Source organism: Rhineura floridana, chromosome 5 (assembly GCF_030035675.1).
Source record: "Rhineura floridana isolate rRhiFlo1 chromosome 5, rRhiFlo1.hap2, whole genome shotgun sequence".
Lineage (NCBI taxonomy): Eukaryota > Metazoa > Chordata > Lepidosauria > Squamata > Rhineuridae > Rhineura > Rhineura floridana.
In genome coordinates, this window is record NC_084484.1 from 28,246,198 (window position 1) to 28,252,197 (window position 6,000).

A 6,000-nucleotide genomic window follows, 5' to 3' on the forward strand; every position below is an offset into this window, starting at 1 on the left:
CTAAAGGAAGTAATAAAATGATCAGATGAAACAGACTTGAGCAACCGAACTGAAAGCCATATAAATACCACAAGAAAGTAATTCTAGTTGAAAACTGATGTCATTTTTCAGAAAGTTATGAAAGTTTTGTTTTGTTCACAAGTAATAATCAGGATGGGCATACACTGAGTTTCTTAACAGAGAGCATAGTAAACATTTAAACAGCATGACAATGTCATAACAAGCCCCTTTGCTAAGAAAAACACCATGGGGTATCATGGCATGTCACTTAGACAAGAAAGAAACAAAACAACAGTGTGCAGGGTGCGCTCTTGCCAAAGATAAACACATTCAAATCTCTTATATTTCAAAGGAATTTAAAAGTGCTGATCTTTGCCTGGATTGCACCAGAAAGGGGCTAGGTAGACAGGCAATGCTCTCTTTTGGGTTGAATAGAGGATTTTAATTCACATGCATGACTGTGATTCATGATTCAGAACCAGGATGCTCATTTAATTTTTCAATATGAATTAATCCCTCTCCAGATGTAATGAAGAGGAACACATGTGAGAAGGGGCAGTGTGAATGGATGTACTAGTTCCATCACCATCCCCTCTGTTGCCATTTTAGTTGCCTTCCAACTTGTGGAAGGTCAATGTCTGGCGGTGGAGAGCCTGTTGTATCCATGGAGTCTCCTTGGGGATCCTGGGGTTCTAAAATGTGAAGTAAGCCTCCACAGATACAAAAAGTCCCTGCTTCCTATCACCTTTGATTTAGGGTAGAAACACACTCACTGTTCTGCCAGTTCCAATGCATCTCCACCTCTCTCTTCTGAAAAAGAGGGCACATGACACTTGTCAAACCCTGCCCCTTTGTACTGTAAAACCTGGTGGGAGCAGCTTGAGTGTTGTTGGTTTTTAAAAGGACTAGTGTGTTCACAGCTTTAAGCTACTCAGGATCGAGTGCAGAGATCCTCCTTTGTTATTTGAAGCTATAAGTCTGCTGAACCTAGTGTAAGGATTAAATAAGAAAATACTGTTCTTTTTATTTTAATGCAGTCTCCCATTCTCCCCCTTGCATTGTACAGGGAACAACAGGGATGAGTTGGAAGTTATTTCCCTTTATTCAGTTCAACCATACCAATAGCTTTCCAGGACTGAGCTCTGGAGAAAAAAAAGGTTTTGTAAGTTTGCAGAACCTGCCACCTGTTTTGTCACAAAGTCACCTTCCTCCTAACACCTGAATATTTTTGCACTTTTAATAACAGATTCTTCTCCTTCTTCTGTTCCCAGCTGTGCATTGTGAAGTACAGGAGCTCTTCGCGACAGCCACTATAGCTATGTTCCCAAGGTGGGTGCATAGCCACTGCTTACAAATGTTAATGATGGGACAGTGATGTATAAATACCTAGGAAAATCCAAAAGTGCAGGCAGTTGTGTTGACCCATTATATACGTCTATGGGTGTGTATAGACACTGACACCCAAACAGCCACAGTATATAGCACAGTGCCCAAGGATCAGCACAATTGCAATCTGAGCTTCATTGAATTCTACTTACTTGCCTACTTGTAACTACATAGGTTTAACCTCTTATAAAAAGAATTTCAGCCAGCTGAAATGTGACCTTTAGCTTTTAATTATAAATGCAAACAATCTTGCAAGGAAGTGTTGCCATTTGAACTACTTAGCTTCAAAGAAAAAGAAATATCCTGCTTCTGCTTGATTATCTTCATTCTCTAACTTCCTTGATTCTAATTTGTTACAAACGTGAAAGCCCCACGATCACCTCCTCATTCAGCTGCCAGAGAAAGGAGAATCTGTCAATAACATGGCACTCTGACAGATGATGTCATGGTTCCTGCTCTGAAAAAAGTTCCAGACCTGTACTCCCATAACTTCCCCCTTCAGTACACCACTGGTTATGAATTGACAAATAAATAGATAAATGAACATCCAGCAGTGTAAAAAAATAAAACACTGATGTTCCGCATGATGCGTGAGAGCAAGGGCAAGACTGAGATACAAACCAGTTGTTTCATTTATTTGCATGAACTTCAGTCATTCAAACAGTGGAGCCAGTAGGAGACATGTTGGGCATACACTGTAACTGCAGAACTTGACGCGAGTCCTCTTTTAATATTATGTTTGTCTTTACGCTTGTATCCAATCTGTTCCTCTATGAATAGGCCATAGCCCAGTTTACAGCATCTGCTTTGAATGTCTCGGCTTTAGTCCCCCGCATCTGTAGAGAGGTCTGGGAATGTTCTCTCTCTGAAATCCAGGAATGCTGCTGCCACTCACTGTTGATAATACTGAGCTAATTCGACCAAAGGTATGTTTCAGTAGAAGGAAGTGTCCTTTGTTCCAAAATATCCTGAGGTTTCAGAACTTAATTAATTTACTAGTCTGTGCACCATTTCAGGATGCAGATTTTGGTTCCTTTTCCCATTGTTTCAATGCTTCAATAGTTTTTTATCTTTTTGATTACAAAATGTGATAGTGTTGTGAACTTGCTCAAATGACTTTTTCTTCTTAGGTCGGCAGGGAGCCATTGTCACTTGGCCAGTTTTACAAATTAAACATTCCTGCATCACTGATGATTGGAGCATCTGCAAATCTTTGGATCTAATTTTCAAACTGTTCCAAATGTAGACACTCTTTCTTTCTTACTTGCTAAGAGAACAGCAGGTCTGGCCGTTTCCCCATTTTACACAAGTTTCAAAAGAATTGGAGCTTTCACATCCTCTAGGATAAGACTAGTTGCTTTGGACTTCACTAGGCCTTCTGCTTTTATGCTCATCTAGAGAAGCTGATAGAAACCCACTTTCTTTAATAGTATGCCAAAACACTTTCTCTGATTTGGTGGAAGACTTTGGGCAGAAGAGTACGGGCAAAAAAGGTTAATATATCAATTGTTTGATGACTAGTAGTTGATAAGTTGAAGGGTAGAAGATGTACAAATATTAATTTGCCTTCAATAATGAATATTATATCTATATTACACAGCCACGAAAGTGGATGTATACTATAGTCAGCATGGATTTTTCACATTCCACAATGTTAAATTGAAAATACCCCCATTCTGATGCTTTCCATAAGCTCATTTCAAAACAAAACCTTACAAAACTTATAGTCCTGAACTCAGAAATGCTTGCTTAACAACCCTCTCAATTTTCATGGCAATACACAAAACAGTCAGAGAGAATTGAGAGTTCAAAGTGTAAAAAAAAAAACGGGGGGGGAACAGACCCCTTTTGGACTTTTTTCTTTCAGAGTTCTCATAATTTGTTGAAATTAATGAAAAATCAGCCACAATTTTCTAGATTAGATTCTCTATAGAAACAGTAGTAACACAGAAAAGACGCAAGGTAAGAAGACAAACATACAAAAATGTAATTTCCCATCTTTGGAGATTGCAGGTGTTGCCACCACTCCCCATATGCTCAGAGGCACATGCTACCAAATTCTTCCAAGCAATAAAGGAAGTGGATTGGAATGTGAAAGACCAACCCAAATTGTGTTTGCATTTTGACAAATGTGTAGGGCAGTACAATATCTCAGAGGGGAGGTCAAGTCTCCTATTCTCCTGCTGCATTCACTATAGCTGCCCAATTTCCCTGCTTTTTAAAGTTTGATAGAAATATATGTTGGCTATGTTGTTGTTATGTGCCTCCAAGTCAACTACGACTTATGGCGACCCTATGAATCAGTGACCTCCAAGAGCATCTGTCATGAACCACCCTGTTCAGATCCTGTAAATTCAGGTCTGTAGCTTCCTTTATGGAATCAATCCATCTCTTGTTTGGCCTTCCTCTTTTTCTACCTCCTTCTGTTTTTCCAAGCATTATTATATTTTCTAATGAATCCTGTCTTCTCATTATGTGTCCAAAGTATGATAACCTCAGTTTCATCATTTTAGCTTCTAGTGATAGTTCTGGTTTAATTTGTTCTAACACCCAATTATTTGTCTTTTTTGCAGTCCATAGTATGCGCAAAGCTCTCCTCCAACACATTTGAAATGAGTTGATTTTTCTCTTATCCGCTTTTCTTACTGTCCAACTTTCACATCCATACATAGATCGGGAATACCATGGTCTGAATGATCCTAACTTTGGTGTTCAGTGTTCTGCTAGTAGTATGGTATCGTCTGCATATCTTAAATTATTGATATTTCTCCCTCCAATTTTCACACCTCCTTCATCTTGGTCCAATCCTGCTTTCCGTATGATATGTTCTGCGTATAGATTAAATAAATAGGGTGATAAAATACACCCCTGTCTCACACCCTTTCCGATGGGGAACCAATCAGTTTCTCCATATTCTCTCCTTACAGTAGCCTCTTGTCCAGAGTATAGGTTGCACATCAGTACAATCAGATGCTGTGGCACCCCCATTTCTTTTAAATTATTCCATAGTTTTTCTGTTGGCTATAGGTACGTTCTTAAACTGCAAGGTTTTTTGCCTATTAGTGAATTAAAATAAAACAGAAGATAGTGTGTTCCAGAACTGAGTGTTACATAATTATGGGAAACTTTTCTTATAGTTTTGAATATGCCCTTGACAAAAAAAAGCCACATATTGCAACCTTAATGAGCTCATGCTATCCAAATGCATAGGGGGCTATTCTGGTCTCTTAATGGCAGACTGGGAATTGGAAGCAGTTAAACTTCTTAATAAAGTTTGCATGATCTACACACAAAATCCAAAAGAGATGTGAAATTATATCTCTCTGTTCATTACAACTTGGAAATCTGTATCTTTTCATTTTGAGTAAAACAGAACAAAATGATTACTGGATTAAAATGCATTATGGACTGGAAAAAAGTGTGTTTGTGTGTGTCAGTTTGGCTTGTGAGCTGCCATTTGTTCACTGCTGCTATAAATGATGGCAGTTACTATTGCTTCTCCTGGGAAATGGCTACCATTTTCTTCTAACAGGGCTACGTGCTCAAAGCAATCAGTTACAGGATATCTCACCTAATTAATCTCACAAAGTTGTTTGAAGATAAAATCAGATAGCCCCATGTATACCACAATGGGCTCCTTCAAGTAAGAGTGAATGAGATAAGTAATTCTCTGCAAACTGTTCAAGTACTACAAAATGTGTTTATGACAAAATGTAGAGATGCTTATCTCAACCGAAGAATAACAATGTATTTGTGTATAGAGGAAGAACGGTCCATCCAAATTATAAGATATCTGTAGCTAGCTTTTCACACACAAATAACATGTGCATAGCTACTATCACAAAAAGCCACATTGTTTTCTAACTTTTATATCTTTTTACATGCAAGGAACTGCTATTCCACTCCTTATTCCAGATTGGAATAAGTTACCTGAACACCCAAGAGCAGCAGAGTTGTTACGAGTATTCTATTTTATTTTATCTGTTTAAAATATTTATATCCTACCCTTCTACCCTATAATAGGGCACTCAGGGCGGCTTACAAAAATAAAATCAAACACGTACATAATAAAATTGTAAATAGTAAAATCACAAAAGCATTAAAATAAATTAAAATCCATAAAATACAATTAAAATACATAAAATAATATATATATCACACACACATATATACAAGTTGCCACAAGAGGACACCCTTTCCCTCCCTTAGCATGCTTTTTAGCCCCTTATATAAAGCATTTTTGGAGAGCCAGTGTGGTGTAGTGGCCAACGCGCAGGACTACGATCTGGGAGACCAGGGCCCAAACTCCCACATAGCCATGAAGTGCACTGGGTGACCCTGGGCCAGTCACTGCCTCTCAGCCTCATGAAAGCCTCTCAGCCTTCAAGTAATCGACTTGAAGGCAGTACATTTACATTTATAAAGCATTTTAGAAGCTGCCACAGGAGGGCACCCTTTCCCTGCCTTGGCGTTTTTTTAGCCCCTCACAAATCATTTTAAAAGCTGCCACAAGAGGGCACCCTTTTGCTGCCTTGGCATGTTTCTTAAATCCTCACAAAGCATTTCAAAATTTGCCACCAGAGCAATTTTCCCCACCTCCTCATGTTTTTTAAC